General features: G+C 36.9%; 1 long non-coding RNA gene across 1 annotated transcript; it reads left to right on the top strand.

Moving 5' to 3' along the window:
• Nucleotides 1-5,471: 5,471 nt before the first annotated feature.
• Nucleotides 5,472-16,711, top strand: LOC307191191. The gene is made up of 4 exons (XR_013829632.1): nt 5,472-5,637; nt 6,007-6,066; nt 15,766-15,841; nt 16,653-16,711. It is a non-coding gene; the product is annotated as an uncharacterized lncRNA (long non-coding RNA).
• Nucleotides 16,712-20,143: the final 3,432 nt, after the last annotated feature.

Below are 20,143 nucleotides of genomic sequence, written 5' to 3'. Positions count from 1 at the left end.
GTGGTAGGCTGCACAGGCTCCCAGGAGGGGAGGTGTGGATAGTGACCTGTGCTTTCACACAGGCTTCTTGGTGGCTGCAGCAGCAGCCTTAGCATCTCATGCCCGTCTCTGGGGTCCGCACTGATAGCTGTGGCTCACACCAATCTCTGGAGCTCTTTTAGGCAGTGCTCTGAATCCCCTCTTCTTGCGCACCAGGAAACAATGGTCTCTTGCCTCCTCAGCAGGTCCAGAGTTTTTCCCAGACTCCCTCCCGGCTAACTGTGGCACACTAGCCCCCTTCAGGCTGTGTTCACTCAACCAACCCCAGTCCTCTCCCTGGGATCTGACCTCCGGAGCCCAAGCCTCAGCTCCCAACCACCACCTGCCCCGGCGAGTGAGCAGATAAGCCTCTCAGTCTGGTGAGTGCTGGTCAGCCCTGATCCTCTGTGTGGGAATCTCTCCGCTTTGTCCTCAGCACCCCTGTTGCTGCGCTTCTCTCCGTGGCTCCAAAGCTTCCCCCTGCCACTCCCCGTCTCTGCCAGTGTGTGGAAACTTTTCCTCCTTCACAGCTCCCTCCCACTGGTGCAGGTCCCGTCCCTATTCTTTTGTCTCTGTTTTTTCTTTTTTCTTTTGCCCTACCCAGGTATGTGGGCATTTTCTTGCCTTTTGGGAGGTCTGAGGTCTTCTGCCAGTGTTCAGTAGGTGTTCTGTAGGAGTTATTCCACATGTAGATGTATTTTTGATGTATTTGTGGGGAGGAAGCTGATCTCCATATCTTACTCCTCCTCCATCTTGAAGGTCCCTCTCTCAAGACCTCTTTTAACTTGGCTACAGAAACACGGCAATATTAAAGACAAGCTACTGAAAGCTATATTTAAATAAATCCTTTTACTCTAAAAATATTGCCTTTAAGTAAGTGAAAATGCACCAATTTTGAAATTTTCAAAAATGAAATTTCTAGAAAATATCACTTCTATTAACGTTTGAAATTAAGACATAATCATAGAAGAGTTGACTGGTTAAAACTACCACCTGCCATTCTACTTTCAGAGTTTAAGCAAAGACATAAAAAACAACATCAACTCTGCACACAATAGAATAATCTTATTATTTAATTCTAAACTTTAAAAATAGCAGTTAAATGTTAAAGTACCTTCTAAATGCTGAAGAATGTAAAGAACCCAGGAGTCCAGTTTTTTCCCTACAGAAAGAACAGAGAATGGCTGTGAGAAACCCCAGGAACACTCATAGTGGCTGCACCAAAGTAACTGGAAAGGTGCAGGAACATAGCCTCTTGCCCTCCAGCCTATGAAGAAAAGCTTCTTTAGCCATTCTACATAGTCCAGGGTGTGGTATTTTAACATTAATTTAGATTTTAAACTGAGAATCTGGTAAACCTCTAACATTTAATGACTTCCTATTATGAACCAGTGCACAGACCTGCGGTATCAGAGATGACTACGGGATGACATGTTTGTCACCTAACACATAATAAGTGCTAAGGATATGTTAAAGTGTTATACTTCTCCCCTAAATAACTCAGCCTTTAATAAATAACCCCACTAACCTAATTATCACATATTTCTACCCCCTTCCCCCAGCCAACATATCCTAAATCCAGCATAAGGATTAGGTGATTCTTTCAAGTAAGCAAAATGGATTTGTCTGTTATCATATTTCAGGATCAAGGAGAAAAGAAGAAAGTCCACATGCCCAGTGCCCCAGTTTCTCAACTCAATGCTAGTCCCTGCCTCCTCTACAAGAAACAAAGCTCGTAAGCTTACACACACAGGGATGCTGGAGGAATGACTAAACAGCATGAAAGTGAGTTGGAAACAAAGTGCTAGATAAATACAAGTGATTACATAAAATTCTGCATATTATGTATTTATATTTACTGTCTCTGTCTGATCATTCAAGTTGTGGCTTAAAAGATTAGCAGAAAAATGAAAAAAACGAATGTCTTTAATCAGTATGTGAATGCCATAACAGAGGCCTTGAAATTAAAAACACAGAAGTGCTGCAACAAGAGAACATCCCTTTGTTGTTGACATTCTAAACCTGGTTAGACATTAATAGCATTTCAAGACTCTATTAAAGTTAAAATAAAACTTGTGAAGAAAAACTATATTTTATGCATATATTTCTGTGTCCTTTCATTTATGGCAGCCAAGTTTCCATTAGCAATGTAAGAATGCACACTCAAGAGTGAATTCTTCCCAAAGAGTTTGTTTTTTAAACATCAGCTTTGCCTAGAGTAACTATGTATAATTTTTTTCACTTCTATTTATGATAGAACAAAAGTTATTTGAAGTTATTAATTTTTATAAATAGAATTCTACCTAAGTATGTATGGGTTTTTCATTACTTTAAAAATATTGTTAATAGAAAAAGGTAACTATACAGTTATTTCATTTTAGATAATGGATATTTTAATGTATATATTTACTGTTTGTCTTAAATTATTATTCCTATTTCCTGTATGTAACTCCTTCCACTAAGGTTCTTTAATATTTTATGTCACTGGAGAATAACCATGCCAGATAAAATATCTACCAGTTTAATATTTTCACATGGTTAACAATGCAGATTATAATAATAGATTTTTTGCTTCTGAGACAAAACATCCAGTTGATGGGCTGAGTTTTTCATTCTTTAGTTAAAATATTACTAGTTGCTGTATGTACAACATACTCACAACCTCCAAATCAGGGACAGGGATGGTCCCACTGCATAACTATCAATAAATAAACTGAATCTGGTATCAGCGAAGCACCAGGTAAAATCTCCCTGTCTTTTTCTGTGTTTTTATTACTAATTACATAAATATAACCTGTCAAATCCTGGAAGCAGCTGTAGAAAACTGGTAAGAGTCAAGGACCTGAAGTGTCAGGAAATCAAATCTACAACTGTTTATCAAACTCCCACCATGTGTAAACACCACAAAAAACATGGGGTTCTAAGTACATGGGGTTTCAATCTACTAAGTGTGACTTCAGAGTGAATCTGAATCAGAAACGAAGCAAGCAAATCCCCAGCAAGTGCAGCAACTGAAAGTATGGAGAAAGAACTGGAGTATTGACCAGGAAGAGGGGCAGGAAGGAAATCAGGGAAAATGATCAAATACCTGTAAAAATTTCCCAGGAACAAGGGTACACAGAGCAACTGGAAAAGTCATGCAGATAGAAGGTGAAAAAAATGTCAGACACACTAACAAGGACAATACGTATTTATACTTATTTAGAGATAAATACTTAATCCAGCTGGTAGCACCTGGGACAAAACATTCTGAGGGCTGGGACTTACTGGATAATTTTCTTAGGTAAATGCATAGCAAATTTAACATTTTACCCATATCAGTGTCTAAAAGGTGAAAAATACTAACTCAAGAGATGACTTATTTAGTGTCATCTTAGTTGAGTAATATAAAAAGCACAGTAAAACCAACTAATTTATCAAAACATTCTCATTAAAAAGGCTGACTATATCCTGAAATTTTACTCAAAGTTTTCAAAGGCATTATTATGTTTTCTGCAGTCCTCATGAAAAGTTTTCTTTTATTACCTGTTTAAAAACCTCATGAGCAATGGTAAGAGAAAATTCAAGTTTATTTTGCTCCTCCTAAATGCCAGAAACTGTTCTAGGTGCTATACGTATGTTATCTTATTTAAGAGCCCTCTCATTATAACTATGAAGAGACTATGTCTCTTGCTCCATTGAAGCTGGGAGAACACACTTTTCAATAGTTTATGGTGCAAGAAGACTCGAGGCCATAATTACTATAGACAGTTTTATTTGGTGATAGACCGCTCATACTTATTATTCGTTTCAGTCACAGCTTATTCTCTTGCTGTGTTTAACTGTTACTCCCCATGGTTTTGGCAAGATGATGCAAAACTAAGTAATATCATTAATCTCAATCCATGACCAGTTCCTTCAATCTAAACTAATTTATGTACATATTCCTGACTATTTGGTTGATAGGAAATGATAGCCTAAACACTTCAAAATCCAGAGTAGTAAGTTAGTTAACAATGTACAGTTTTCAAGACTTCAGACAACAGAGGATATATAAATACAGAGAAATTTCACTCATCCACTGACCCAGATCACATTCCTATTTGTGAAGTTAGAAGATATCTTATCCTTAGCCACTTAAGCTGAATGAGTTGGCTACAAATATTCTCCCCTTACTACATAAGTTTCTTTGCTGTGATAAAAAAAAAAAAAATAGCTTAAGTGTTTTGTTTTGTTTTTTTTTGGCGGTACGCGGGTCTCTCACTGTTGTGGCCTCTCCCGTTGCGGAGCACAGGCTCCAGACGCGCAGGCTCAGCGGCCATGGCTCATGGGCCCAGCCACTCCGCGGCATGTGGGATCTTCCCAGACCGGGGCACGAACCCATGTCCCCTGTATCGACAGGCGGACTCTCAACCACTGTGCACCAGGGAAGCCCAGCTTAAGTTTTTTGCATACTTGAGAGAATGAACTTTACCCAAGAGATGAAAAAAGTGAATCAGAAACCAGGGTTCATTGGCCTTATTTGTCATCTGTGCCAATCATGAAATATGAGTGGAGAGTAATTTCATTACTCTGCGTTCTTGTTTATTTAATTGTAAAATATGAACAATGACACCTCACACTTATGATGAGAAACAAATTCTTATTTATATTTTTATCATATGTTTTTTACTGCAGACAAATTCTGCATAAATTATTCCTCAAGTAAAAGGACAGGAAAACAGTTATGGAAGCCACATAATTAAAGAGAGCTGCTCCCAAGTAATGGACGTCATAAAATTCAAAAGCATCTCTCTGTAAGTCCCATGGTACTGGAAGTAGCTCACCTCTACCTCCCGATATCCTTGTGCTACTATCACAGATCCATTTTATTCCTGTTGTCTATAATATAAACTCCCTTCAATCACGCAGATCATGAAGTATAGAGAGACACCTCAGAACACTCCCTTGGGTTCAATGCTCTGGAGAGACCTTAACTTTTCTGAGGTTGCCAAATAGGCATTGTTGTTTCAGCAGAGTCTAAGAATAAATTTAAGGTTCACTAATGGCAGAGGCTTTGGTTCTAAGAGAAATGTCAATACTAATATGAGGAGGTGTTTTCTCTTGTCTTCTTTGTCGAGAAAAATACCTTGGTGTACCTCTTTGAGCATGAAAGGTAGCTGCCATATTTATACCTCCACTATTGCCCAAGGTATGATTTGGGAAGAGAAGCTAAGACAAAAAGTATATATAAAACCTAAAATAGTCTGCATAACTAAAAGGAAAATGTGAAGTTTTTCAGAATAGCCCAAGAGAAAGGCAACAGTGGGAAAACAAAACAAGGTCCAGTAATATGGTGGTAGGAGAGGGGCATGTCCAAAGTGACATGGCAAGTGAGAAAGACCACTTGTTAATAAATAAGGGCAGGAAGTTTCTAGGAACAGTGAAAAGTGATTGTTGTTTTTTCCTAGGCTCTCTGCAATGATTAAAATGTCAATAAAGGACTGCCAGGTGTGACAATCATGGGATAACCCAGTGGAAATGTGAAGGAAGAGGGATGATGTCCAGCATGAGATGAAGCCAGTCAGGGAAAAAGGACAGCAGTGGCAAGTGCTCAGCAACAGCTTCAGAGAAAAGGACTGTCACTGACATAGATGAAAGGTAACCTCTACTCCCCATGACCTAGGAATCATCAAAGATATTGGGTAGGGCACCAGTGGACTTCCCCAAGTAAGCAGTATGGATGTCAATTTCTTTTGCTTTTAAAATAGAGACAGCCTGAGGATACTAGAGGACAAGGAAATATCAGAAAAACCCAATGTGATATCTTTAAGCCATAGCTTATGGTTTATTTCTCCAGCAGCCATGACTATTGCAAATATCCACAGGGAAGTAATAAAGCATCTTGGTAGAAAACTTTATTATAGCAACATATATTGGTATCAACAATAAATCATGTTCATAAGCTGTTTAAGAGGATCGCTTTGGATATTATTATATTTTCATTGCATTCCACTTTCTTTTTGCCAGATTATTATCCTCCAAAAAAATATGGAGTCATTAGGTAGATGGTGGCTACACTAATGAATCGTAAGTATAATTATAACCATAAAATCATTTGTTCTAATTTAATAAATTTGAAGTGTGTGGTAATTAAAAGAGGGAATGTGCTAAAGTTTATATTTGTCATATTAATATTAAAGAGTCACTAAGAAATTAGTTATAAAATATATAGATATAGCAAATTTCATTTCTTAAGAAACAATTTAAAACATGCCGGTGTCTTTGCGTATGCAAACAACTCACTAGCATGGGTTAGTGAAGCTTATGGCTTAATGTACTGATTATACTGAGTTGGCAGTGTACCTGCAAGATTCACGTCCACCTGGATCTTCAGAAAGTGACCTAACCTGGAAATAGTGTCAATGTGCATGTAATTAGTTAAGATACGAACATACTAGATGAGTATGGGCCCCAATCCAATGACTGGTATCCTTATAAGATGAGAAAAGATGGAAATTATGACACAGAGGGACACAAAGAGAGAAAACACTGTATGAAGACAAAAGCGGAGATTGAGGTGATACATCTGCAAGACAAGGAATGCCAAGGATTGCCAGCAACTACCAGAACCTAAGAGAGAAACATGGAACAGATTCTCTGTCAGAGCCACTGGAAGGAACCCACACTGCCAATACCTTGATTTCAGACTTCTAGCCCCTAGAAACACAAGAGAATAAATTTCTGTTGCTTTAAGCAACAGTTTGTAGTACTTTGTTTCTGGAGACCTAGGAAACTAATACCTTGATCACATATCATGTCCATCTGATAATAAATAAGAAAATTTAATAAGGACATATTTTATTAAGCTTATTTGAATAATTGTGTGAATCTGAAATGAACTAACCTTCCTTTATTTAAATAGATTTCACAATTCAGTTTTTCCAGTCGTTCAGACCAGTGTTCTTTCAATTATCCATGTTAGTAAGGCTCTAGTAATATCTTCAGTTTTGAGACATCCCTTTTTCTAGTGAAATGATCCCTATCATTTCAACTCTTGCCTCCTGACTTTAAGATGAACTCCTATGTAACAGAGACTTAGAAATCAAAAAAGCAGAAGGCTATCACTCATCTTTCTAAGACTATTTCACTTCTAGGTTAGTCATCATGACAGTCATTCTTTAACTCCCTTCTTCAGTAACCAAATGAGTCTCTCAGAATAACAGTGTTTGCACCTGTTGTTTAGATTGTCCACTCACTACATCTAACTAGATGGCATGGAAGCAGACAGATTGTTCCCTGATGGTGTTCAGTCGCTTACTTTCCCTGTGAAGTTGACTGAAGTTAAGTGTTGCTAAGCAGCTCCTTTTCAGTGAGCTATTTAAGAAGGCAAAGGAAAGAGATTAATTCACTGACTTTTGGTCTTTTTAATTTTTTTCCTGAGGCCATCAGGGTAAAAGAGGCAGTCACACAATTCCTGAAGCCTGAAGTAGAAAAAAGAGGAAAAAATTATGAATACTAGCGTTGTCTACCTAGTACTTTCCAACTTCCTCACATCATGGCATGCATAGAAAACAATCCTGTTCCTACAGCACATTGAGTTCACCAGAAAAGGCTGTAAATGATCCATTTATACACAGTGGTGCACAACGAATCACGTGATGGGTGTGAAGCTCTGATTAGGTCATTTTATTACAAATATTGGGGAACACATTTGTGTGTGTGTGTGTGTGTGTGTGTGTGCATTTACTGTAGGTTTATTTAAATCTCTCAGAGAAAATAACTAAACTAAAAGAAAATTCCTTCCTTCCTTAAATTTAGCATTCGCTTATTTAATAGCATCATCTGAATATCTATTAATGGCAATATATCAAATATGAATATCATGATATAATTTTTTACCCGTTTTTCTCTTTTAACTTACTGCATTCCTTCATACTCAGAGAAAACCACACATATACACATATTCTAGAAGAGCATAATACATAAGATTTTTTTTGAAGTATGGTCAATTTATAATGTGTTGGTTTCAATTGTACAGCAAAGTGATTCAGTTATACAGATATCTATTCATATATATATATATGAATATATATATATATTTTTTTAGATTCTTTTTTTCTGCACATTTGATGCAGGGTGAAGTGGCAAATCTACTGCAGAATTACAAATCTTGCATAATAGTAATATAGACTCTAAATCAATCTTGCATCAAAATCATAAATCTTGATAACACCAAGGCCTTCGTAAATGATTCAGTCATTCCATCATCTGTCCTCGAGGTCCACCCCCAGATTAAGACCATGGAAAGGGAAGAATTTGAGGTCAATACCAATCAAGTCTGTGAATTAAGGCTGTTAGTTTTCCTCTGAGAGGGCATTTTGCATCAGGCCTGAGTTATAAGCAGAGCCAAAACTGGGTGTGAAAGTTAGAAGAGGCAGCATTAAATTTTTCTTTCCAAATTTATTTGCTTCTAGTTTTCCAAGAACTATAAACTCTGACTATTTTCCATGTTCTCAGGGCCCTTGGATAGACAGACAAAGCTTGAAGATTTCAGAGGAAACATAGGCCAAGAAACCATAGCATTGAGTATGCTGAGTCCGGACAAATGATATTTACATACACATGCAAATTTGAAGAGAAAATGTACTTCTTTAGATTTCAAGCACCATAATAGATACAAAGCAAAAATAAAAACCTGTTGCAAAGTTTAAAAAATCATAAATCTTGACAGTGATGTAGCCAACAAAGGAATGACCTAACACAGCTATAAAAATGCACATTCCAAGCACTTGTACTAAAAGTTAGATGATTTAATTTATTCTGCTCTTATTATATGCAAAGTTCCTATCATCCTTATATTTTCTTTAGGAAATGATAGAAATTAATCTTCTTTCAACAAGTTTGCATCCCCACAGAAGTCAAGCAATGTACTAATTCACCTAATTTACTTATTTCTTCTAACTATGTTTGCTGGTTCTTATTTCACCTTCATGACACCATTCTAAGGAGCTAGCAATTGAGGGGAAGAAAAAGGAGAAACTGATGTATGGGAAAAAGAGAGAGATAGGGAGAGAGAGAAAGAGATTGAATTTAATAAAATTAAAATTAAACATATAAAACTCCTGATATTCTAAAATATTTGAAAACTAGTTATATATTCCTAAGAAAAATATTTTCATAACAATCTACTCCTAAATATAAATTCTACTTATAAATACAAATTTAAATGACTATATACATGAAGAATATATCCATAAAGAAAAAGAATATATTTACGAAGAATATATTGATAAGAATTCTTTATAATCAAAACATGTCCATATGCTTACAAGTCTTTCCCTCTCTCTGGCCCTTGGTCTCAGCTCCAGTAGAAAGGAAGGATCATTATTTAGCAAATTAGAGAAGAAACAAACTGATCATTACTTACAAAGCTGTTATAAAGACAAAATGAAAACTATTTAACTAAAGCTAATACAGCTGAAAGAAGCAAGGTCATCTAGTGAATTCGCTTTTGGCTAATTGACCTACAGATTATTTCTACATTAGCCTGGCTCTTCAAAAATAATGTTAGCCAAAATTTTAATAGAAGGTGTTTGGAACCAAGTTATGCTTCATAGATAACAGTCCTCTCATCTGTTCTCCATTACAGTGTGTTTTGATATTATCTTCATTGGAGATCATTTTGTTTTTTTCATCTTTCTCTTTCTGCCCTCTTTTATCTTATCACCCAGATTTTCTCTGCTCACTGAGCATAGAGAGACTTATGGGGAGAATCACAATGAATAGCCTTCTATCCAAATAGCCTGCTTATCTCGAGTCCTCAGGAAAATTATACTACACTCATTCTATTTCTTTGAAGTAGACAGGCTCCACCCATTAGGCATGTAGATCTCTGTTTACAGAATTAAAATTTGGTTTTGGCATTGAAAAGTTTTTCATAATTATTTTCTATTCTCAGTTTGCCGAAAATTTGCTTTTTAATAGCCCACCAATTTGTTCAGCAGAAAATCTATTGATTCGTTATTGCACACAATATTCCAATATCATTATTTGAACATTTAGATATATCCATCTTCATCCCCTCATGTCTGCCATCCTGATAGATGTAATAGCCCTAACAGGAATCCTTGTGGGACCCCTCCTCAAAACAGGTCCTCATAAGCTTAAGTAAATTATATCAAATGATAACGTGCTTTGGGGGTTTTCCAACTAACTTTATAATAGTCATTTTTCTCTAAGTTTCCAGGAGTCACATTTCAAAAGCAAATTTCAAGATTATATTAACTATCCATTATCTTTTTAAAAAATGTGCCACAATTTTTCATATCACATCTCAATTTTCAAATCAAGGTGATATCATTATTAAACAGGATTTTCACAGCAGCAGAAAAGAATGACAGTAACTCTACATTTTAAAAATGAATTATGTATTTGCATCTAAAATAAATAAACTACAGCAACAAAAACATGACTTAAATAGATACTTTGCTCTTAAGTATTTCTAATATTCTAATAAATAAAATTTCAAAGTACAGTTAGATGTGTAGCAGTTTTAACATTAGCATTGTGAGGTGCTTGCAAGGTTTTTATTGCGAGGTGCTTGCAAGATTTGAAATATCATCACAGCAGAATAAATAGCTTCTTTAGCTAATCAGAATAATCAGAGCAGCTGTTTGTGAAAAAGCATTCCAAAATACTTTTGGTCAGAACCTCTTTCTCCGAATTTTTTGAAGTGGACTAGCATTTATTATTTTAACAAGCAAAAGTGGCTGTATTTTAAATTTTCGTATACTTTTTTAAATTTAATGTTCAAATAAAACAATACAATAGTCACATATATTTCAAACTCCTAAATATTAAAAAAAAATTGGATTTTTTTTTAATACTCAACTCCCATCCCCTTCTCCTTGATCTAATTATGCTGCCAGCTCATTTTAGAATAGATACTACTAGAATAATACCAGAATTGAAAACAGGAAGGCAAGTACTAGATATAGTTAATTTAAATATCTTTATATTGAATTCTTCCTGCATCTCAGGTGGAAAGATTTGTTTCCATCTGTGGAACTATTACTGAGTTACCACTTTTCATTTATCCCCTAAATGTATTGGGCCTGTAAATATTGGAGGGTGACATTCCTTTGTCCACAATAACAGAAAGAGAGAAACAATGACAAGATCATGGTTTGAGTGAGGTGTTTATTGAGGACAGATCTGGACCTAGAATTGTGAGATTTTGGACAGGCTACCCTCCAAAGAAATATTTTTCAAAAATACATTCAATCTTTGTCAATGGGAGCAGTTTTAGTTAATGGAGTGCTGGTCTAGTTGATTGGCACAAAAGTCAAAATAAAGGGAGGTGGGAAAGTGGAGCCAGTGTGTAAAAAGTGCTCTTAAAAGAAACTAGCCTATTGATGAAAGGAAAGGAAAGGACCAGTAACTGGTGGGGGATGTGTGGCCTGAGTCCTGGTTATGCCTTTGAGAACAGTGGAATACTCATGGATGATAAACAGAGCACAGAGTTTACCCAACACATCTTTGAATATAAACTTGAAAGAGAGAAGCATAAAATAAGGAAAAAAGGGAACTGAGGTCCATGATGAGAAAAGAGATTATGAGAGAATCTAGCTTTTCTAAATGACTTCAAATTCCCAGGTACAGGCACACCATATTTCAGCGTACTAAAAGAATTCACCAATAAAAAGCAATATTACTGACATCAATTCTTGAGATCAGTATAGATGTCCAAAAGGAAATCTGAACAAAAACTTTTCAACTGACCAAACAGAGGCAAAGATAGATTCTGTAAACCAGTGAGCTCAGTACAAAGGTGTGCAAAGCGCTAGACTACATTATTGGAAGCAGGGTGTATAAATGTTTAGGAAAAGAACCCAAGGTCAGGCACCAACTTGTGATCACTTAGAACAAATTGTATACAATCAACTTTAATTCCTTCTTTGAGAGAGTTCTAGACCAGCAAGTCAGAGAACTGAAATGCATGCAGAGAAGAGGTCACAAACTATGCCCCATAGGACAAATACAGCTGGCTGATTTTTTTAAACGAAAGATTATTGGAATAAAACCAAGCTCATTTACTGTGTTTAGTTAAGATCATGAACCTTCTGTTTTCTCTCACCACACACATCTCCCCCACTTCCTTTTGGAGAAGCCAGCTATGATACTGTTAGAAGAGGTCCATGTGGCAGAAACTATGGCCTTCTGTCAATATCCATGAAGAATTGAGGCCATCAATAAAAGATGTAAGAGTAAACCTTCTTAGAAATTGATTCTCCAGTCGCAGGCAAGGCTTAAGATGACTGACGCCCTGGACAACATTTTGCCTGCAACTTTATGAAAGACCCTGAGCCAGACCACTCCAGCTAAGCCTCTCTCTCCCAGATCCCTGACACCCAGAAACTGTGTAAGATAAGAGATTTTGTTCTTATTTCTAGAGAATCAGGTTCATCAATCTTACAAGTGATACAGGGGAGAGGGTGTGGAGAAAAGGGAACCCTCTTGCACTGTTGGTGGGAATGTAAACTGATATAGCCACTATGGAGAACAGTATGGAGGTTCCTTAAACTAAAAATAGAACTATCATATGACCTAGCAATCCCACTACTGGGCATATACCCTGAGAAAACCATAATTCAAAAAAGTCATATACCCCGATATTCATTGCAGCACTATTTACAATAGCCAGGACATGGAAGCAACCTAAGTGTCCATCAACAGATGAATGGATAAAGAAGATGTGGCACATATATACAATGGAATATTACTCAGCCATAAAAAGAAACAAAATTTACTTATTTGTAGTGAGATAGATGGACCTAGAGTCTGTCATACAGAGTGAAGTAAGTCAGAAAGAGAAAAACAAATACTGTATGCTAACACATATATATGGAATCTAAGAAAAAAAAAAAAGTTCTGAAGAACCTAGGGGCAGGACAGGAATAAAGATGCAGACGTAGAGAATGGATTTGAGGATATGGGGAGTGGGAAGGGTAAACTGGGACGAAGTGAGAGAGTGGCATGGACATGTATACACTACCAAATGTAAAATAGATAGCTAGTGGAAAGCAGCCGCATAGCACAGGGAGATCAGCTTGGTGCTTTGTGACCACCTAGAGGGGTGGGATAGGGAGGGTGGGAAGGAGGGAGACGCAAGAGGGAGGAGATATGGGGATCTATATATATTTATATCTGATTCACTTTGTTATAAAGCAGAAACTAACACACCATTGTAAATAATAAGGTGTGGGAGGCAAATATTATTATACCCACTCACAGACAAGAAATGTGAAACTAAGAGATTGAATGACTCAGTTAAGTTTGTGAAACTAAGAAACAGAAATGAACCTAGAATGACCTGAATCTAGTGCGGCATACTTTTCATTGTACCATGTTACCTTCCTGAATGTTTTCCATGATCTCTATACCATAACTTATAACAAATAAAATTATTCACATAGTAACATAGTATTAGAGTACAAAATAGTTTAAATATAACTCTATTGTTTGTTTTTTTATCCTCCCATGTACATTTTAAAAGTATCTGAACAAAAAGTTGATGGCTTGTTTAGTACTTCTGAACAACAAGGTTTTTCTTACAATATTTTTTAAAAAGCTACCTTTAATTCAAACTGGCAGGTAATTTTTCTAAAGGGTCTAGAATGATGAAAATAGCATTTTATGCTAAGACTCTTGAGACTGTAAACAAAATAAGAAGAATTATGTGTTTGAACAAAAAATTATGAAGTACGGTTTCAAAATTTATTAGCATAGACCTAAAAGCCATTTAAAAGATTGAAAATGATACAGTTTTTCACTAGCTTTTCAGCTTCTTTCCAGCAGGGAATTGACAAATCCATTAGAGCCGCAAACCTATGTCTGCAGAGAGGGTTCAGGGATAAGCTCAGAGACATGTAGGTGTACCTACAATCATTTATTTTTTTTAATTACTGTGGTATATTGTGGGATGATGTCACAAAGTTCATGTGGCAGAGAACCACATTGCCCCTGAATTCACTGAGATTTCTATAACCAGTTCTAGTGCAGCTTTGGGGGAAATTAGGTGAAAATCTATCATTTCTGCTTACTATTTATCTCTCAAGATTGGTAGCATTATGTCAGTTAGTTATGTCAGGGTGACCCTCGTGGTTTAGCAAAAGATGCTTATTTTGTACATTTGGCCACAATGACTCAACTTCTCACCTTCCCAGACAGTGACACTCTCCAGGGTCATCTGAAGGTCTGGCATTTTACCTTGTCATATTTTACCACATTCTCCTGCCTCTTGCTCTCAGGAGTGTCATTTGTCCCTATTTGCCTTGATTCACACTCCACAACCTGGAAAAGTTTTCGTCTATAAAACATTCATTAAGTTGTGGAGGAAAAGATTCCCGTGTGGTTTTAGTCTCTCAAAAACAATTGATAGAAGCTTCTCCCTGGAGAATTTAATCACCTTTCTTCTAAAAGTGCATGGCTTGAAACAACCACAAACCTCCAATTATTGTGGAACATTATGAAATCATGGAAAGAGCACTGGACTTAAAATCAGAATATGTGACCTTGAATCAAGTCTCCATCACTTAGCTTGGTAAAGTCACTTTATCTCTTGAGTCTGGGTTTTGTTCACTGTTAGGTATGAAAACAATACCTACTTCAGAGCTATGGTCGCAAAAAAATTAGACAAATCATGTAAAAACAAGTAGGTATCCAAAATGCGTGAATTTTCTACCTAGAGATATAATTTTCCTGACTAAGGTTATTGACTTTTTAAGTCCACAGAGCTCCAACTAAACATAGATGTTCATCAAACGAAAATTATTATCCAGGGAAGTAAGAGCCAATATGTTAACAGAAGGTGGTAAAACCTTTACTGAGTAAAATTAAATGTGTTCTACTAACTGCACTTTACATATTAAAAACATTATTAGAAAAAAATCACAGGAGTATTATAACCTACCAGACTTTTTTTAAGTCAGGAAGATTTCTTTTCAAAGCTCCATATTTTACATTCTGTCAGAAATAAAATCTCAAAACCCATCGTAATCAAAGACTTAAGTGCAGAGTTATATCTGTAGGTCACAGGGAACTGAAATTTGATTAGAAAAAATACTTTCCTAGCTCTTTCTCCCTCCCGTATGCCCCATCATTTCCTTACTAATAACCCTTACTATAATTAGTTCTTGTTGGATATAGGATGGCATGAATCAGATCTAATTTTGATGATAAATTGGCTATATATTTTAAATAGAGAAATACAATGTTCTTGATAGCGAGATGTCTGCTTTATCTTTTTTAAAAGAGATAAAGTTTCCTGCAATTATGTCACTAAGGAGAACTTGTGGGAAGAGAGTTGGGTGACTCTAATTTATTTGCTCTAAATTGGCAGAGCTCCTGTTATAACAAGATGGTCAATACTTACGGGAATGTAGCCACAGGGTTTTTACTGTTATATACGTAGATACTTATTTCTGTAGTGCCATAACATTGTAAGGAAAGAAAGTCTTTTTTCTATGGAAAAATCTAGATTGGGCAATTCTGAGTCCACTTCTATCAACCCTCAGAGAAGTCATGGCTTGTAAGAGTGGGGCTAACAAGGGCGCTAAAGATCTTCATGTGTCAAATTTAAATAATGGAAGACTCACTCAGAAATCAAAGGGAACTCGTGTGTTTACAAAATGAATACACTGGCAGTAGAAGGGGATATTTTCTCATTTTTAATACAAAGCGTTTTTGTCTTGAGAAGTAAGTAATAAAGCTACTGAATATTTCCAGGTGTCTAAAAAGTCATACAGCAAGCTGGATGCTTACTTGAGTTCGAATTAAAAGAGGCCAGCTAAGATTTCCAAATGTAAGTATTGTTTGATATCAGCAAGAGGGACCCAAAGCCTGAAATCCTAAGGTGATATGGAATAACGATAGCTGTGAGACATGCATCCAATACAGACTTCGTTGTGTCACCACCTTGGTCTTCCTGCCACCAGGCTACCCCTTGAAGGCCCCAGTATATTAATCGCAGAGAACGAAGCAAAATTACCAAAATTACCATTAACCCAAAATTACCATTAACCCTGGATTTTTTCCTCAAATTTTTAAATAGTTGTTTGCTTTCTTCCCTAAAGGAATTTGGTACTGCTTTTATTTACTGCTATGAGTAGGATTATATCACTTACCTATCAAAAGGGAGAGCTCTACAAGCTGTTAACAAGTAACTTTCACAGTTACTCTTAATTTATATTCATTTTACTTTGGCAGTTACTCACCATGAGTAATGATTTTCCTTCTTTCTATTTTTAACACATATTATTTTATAATGAATCTCTAAGTAGTCTACTTTCTTCTCATCCAATGTGCATATAATTATATTCAGGTATTAATTTCCTGTATCTACCTCATGTTCTATGCCTCGTTTTTAAATTTTAGTACATTTTTTTCTGTTGAAAACTGGCACATTATCCACAAGGAAGCATGCAATCATAGTTCTCTTGTACTCAAGAGAGTTGAAATACTATGATTTACTTTTAGTGAACTTTTGAGTTTGAATAATAATTTTATTATTTCTGTCCACATAGTAACTTTTATATTATATTTCATCCCTATTAAAGTATTTAACAAAGGCACTAATTTGGAACTATTTTCTATCCCTATTAAAACTCTGTTAGAAAAGTCGGTGAGTTGTGCTCCAAAGCTTTCCTAATGCCTCGAAGATAAATATGACCATTTAAAATCCCTCAGCATGAGGGCTTCCCTGGTGGCGCAGTGGTTGGGTGTCTGCCTGCCGATGCAGGGGACGCGGGTTCGTGCCCCGGTTTGGGAAGATCCCACATGCTGCGGAGCGGCTGGCCCCGTGAGCCATGGCCGCTGAGCCTGTCCGCCCGGAGCCTGTGCTCTGCAACGGGAGAGGCCCGCGTACCGCAAAAAAATCCCTCAGCATAAAATGAGTTATCTCTACCAGGATCATAATTTTTGAAGACAGTAGAATTTTTTTCAATTTCCCAGGTATTCTTCTTATGAGATGTGTCATACATAGCAGTCTCTGTCCCCGTGTTACTTCACCTAATAAAATGTGGCATGACATAGCAAATAACAAGCATATGCAATTAGAAAATTTGTCAAATGTAAGACAAAATATTTTCTTTTCTAAATATGTGAAGCTCAGCTCCTGAAAATCTATATCTACTTTAAGGGTGTTTTTAAAGTAACAGAAAACAATTTTGTTTGGTAATGTGGCAGGTTGGGGAGAAAGGGAAGGATGACCAAGAACAGGAAAACATTCACTTATAAGTTTGCCAAATTTATGTCTAAATGAATTAACCACGTTGTCCAAATATAGATAACTGAGACAGTTATATATTTTCCTAAAGAGCCCTTCCTGGAACATTTACACACTTCAATTTTCCAAGATCTAGAAAAGAACTCTTATTATACTAATAAACTTGGGGACGCCGAAAGGGGCACAATTAGGGATATTTTGCACTTTTTCCTCTGGACTGGCATGCAGTTAAGCAGTCCCTAGGCTGGCTTGCCACACTTTCATAGATTTTGCTGGGAAGGAGATAACTAGTCCAAATGGATTTAGACAGTTTATTACTTCCGGCACAGCAGGCAGCATGAGCTTCCTGTTTGCGTGGTTCCCTTTGCCCCCACCAAAGCCACAGCAGGGTGAAAAGGCAGGCCCAGGTAGATGCTGCACACAGAGTGAATCTGTCACAGCTGAGAAACACTGAACTTAGGAAATGCCCAACCTGCCATCTGGCTCCACCCAGCTATGATATTTAAGGCCAACAACCTATAGATTCAGGTCCATCCAAGGCCTAAAATGATCCTACCTGAATAGGTCCAACAGTATTTCCTTGACTAGGTTTAAAACTTATTTTCCTGGGGACTTCCCTGGTGGCACAGTGGTTAAAATCCACCTGCCAATGCAGGGGACACGGGTTCAAGCCCTGGTCCGGGAAGATCCCACATGCCATGGAGCAACTAAGCCCGTGCACCACAACTACTGAGTCTGTGCTCTAGAGCCCACAAGCCACAACTACTGAGCCTGCATGCTACAACTACTGAAGCCTGCGCGCCTAGAGCCCGTGCTCTGCAACAAGAGAAGCCACCACAATGAGAAGCACTCGCACCGCAACGAAGAGTAACACCCGCTCTCCACAACTAGAGAAAGCCCATGTGCAGCAATGAAGACCCAACACAGCCAAAAATAAAATCAATTAATTAATTATTTTTTAAAAACCTATTTTCCTGCCCCAAGCATGGTATGCTTAGGGTAACCCTCTGAACAACTTTAATCAAAAAATTAAAAAAGCTACCATATGTAAGTTACCCAATATACCGTAAGTATCCCAGCATCCTATTGAACACCAATAGGTTTTGTTTCCTCCTTCCTTACAATAGTTTTACCTTCATAAATTTGGTTGTCCTCCAGTTTCTCCTTTAAAGCAAAGCAAAACAAAAACAAAAGGCCTAGAGGCCTACCTAAACCCCAGTCCACTTGGCTGAGACACTGATGTATTTCACTCCTATCAGTTCCACAATTTTACATCCCAATCTCCGCTAGCTAGAATTCTATTATAACTCAGATATCTTCCAAATTCAAACCATCAGCATATAGCTGACTATAACCACTACTTTTTTTCCTAAGATACCTCTTACCACATTACAGCCTTGGACAATCTCTACTGTGACACTGAATCAGCCAAGCCTGAACACAGATTGCAACTCATGTTTGAATACAACGATTTAGATACCTGACCATTCTATAGGGAATTATTTTATAGGATTAAAGACCTTCCCCAACCCCAATTACATCCCTGTTCTACTTATCCTCTCCTTGCCAAGTTACAGCATACCTCAAGTGCTGAAATTTTATGAATCCTAAAGCAATGAGGAAAAAAACAGATCCTAATTTTTTTATATCTCCTATAAGTTCCCTTCATCCATTTATAGAAAATGGCCCTTTTGGAAATAGGTGCAGGATTTCTGCTTCCAGTATTAATAATTAAGCTCTGATTCCTTCCTGCAGATAACTGTAAGCGTTGGGGGGAAAACATTTGAGGACACTGAGGAGTGAACATTCAGAGTTTGGAGAAAAGTCAACACATGGAAGAAGGGAACTTCACAGGGTGAGTTTTCCATCTTTCTAAGTTTAACTTGAGGACAGTCAATGACTGGCATCTGGCCAAAAACTTATATTCTTTGTGGCCTAAAGAACCAAAAGACAGAGTTTGGGACAACCAAAAGTATAAAGTGAGTGAAGATCCAAGAAAGGAGAAAGCCAGAGAATGAACCCAAAGTTTGTGTAAATATTCTGCCAAAATTTCTTGCTGAATCCTGAACCATATATGAGCAAGACAAACTCAGAGCAACCCAGTTAAAGGTAAGAGAACTGACCTGGGAGTTGAACTGATACCAAAAAGACCAACTTTATAGTGAGTTAGGCATAACAGGCATCCAAGGTAATTGCCTGCTTAAATAAAAAAAAAATTTTTAAAAAAGCAACACACTTTGGAGGAATATAACAGAACCTAGAGTCTCCATGATATAACATTCAAAATACCCATAACATTGTATAGGCCAAAATTACTTAACTTATGAAGAAAAAAGAAAATGAGACTCATAATAGCAGGGCCCTGGATTAGGGTTAGTCAGGCAAAGCATCTAGAATACAAAATTAGGGAAGCACTCGTTCTCAGGGTCCTGGAGATGCAAAGCCAGCATCTAAAAGTAAGGGACTCCTTAAATTTTGTGTTCTAGTAAGCTTACTTGTCTCACTCTAGTTCCAGCCCTGACCAAAAGAGAGCACCTAGAGATAACTAAGATATTGGAATTAGTGGGAATGGATTTTAACTCAGCTCTTATAAGTATGTTTAATGTGACACTTGCTTAATGTACTCATAACAAAAGGAAGTGTAGAAAATCTCAGCAGAAAAATAGAAAATGTAAAAAAAAAAAACCTAAATGGATAAAATTGATAAAATAAAATACATAAAATAAGTAATTCATTGGATGGTATTAAGAGTAGAATAGAGATGACAGAGGGAAGAGTCAGTGAACCTGAAGATAGATCAATAAAGATTGTCCAATCTGAATATCAAAGAAGAAAAAGTGAAAAAAAAAGTTAATTGAGTCTCATGTACCTGTGGGAAAA

Source organism: Stenella coeruleoalba (genome assembly GCF_951394435.1).
Source record: "Stenella coeruleoalba genome assembly, chromosome: 9".
NCBI classification, from domain to species: Eukaryota; Metazoa; Chordata; class Mammalia; order Artiodactyla; family Delphinidae; genus Stenella; species Stenella coeruleoalba.
This window is presented reverse-complemented; position numbering and strand designations above follow the sequence as displayed.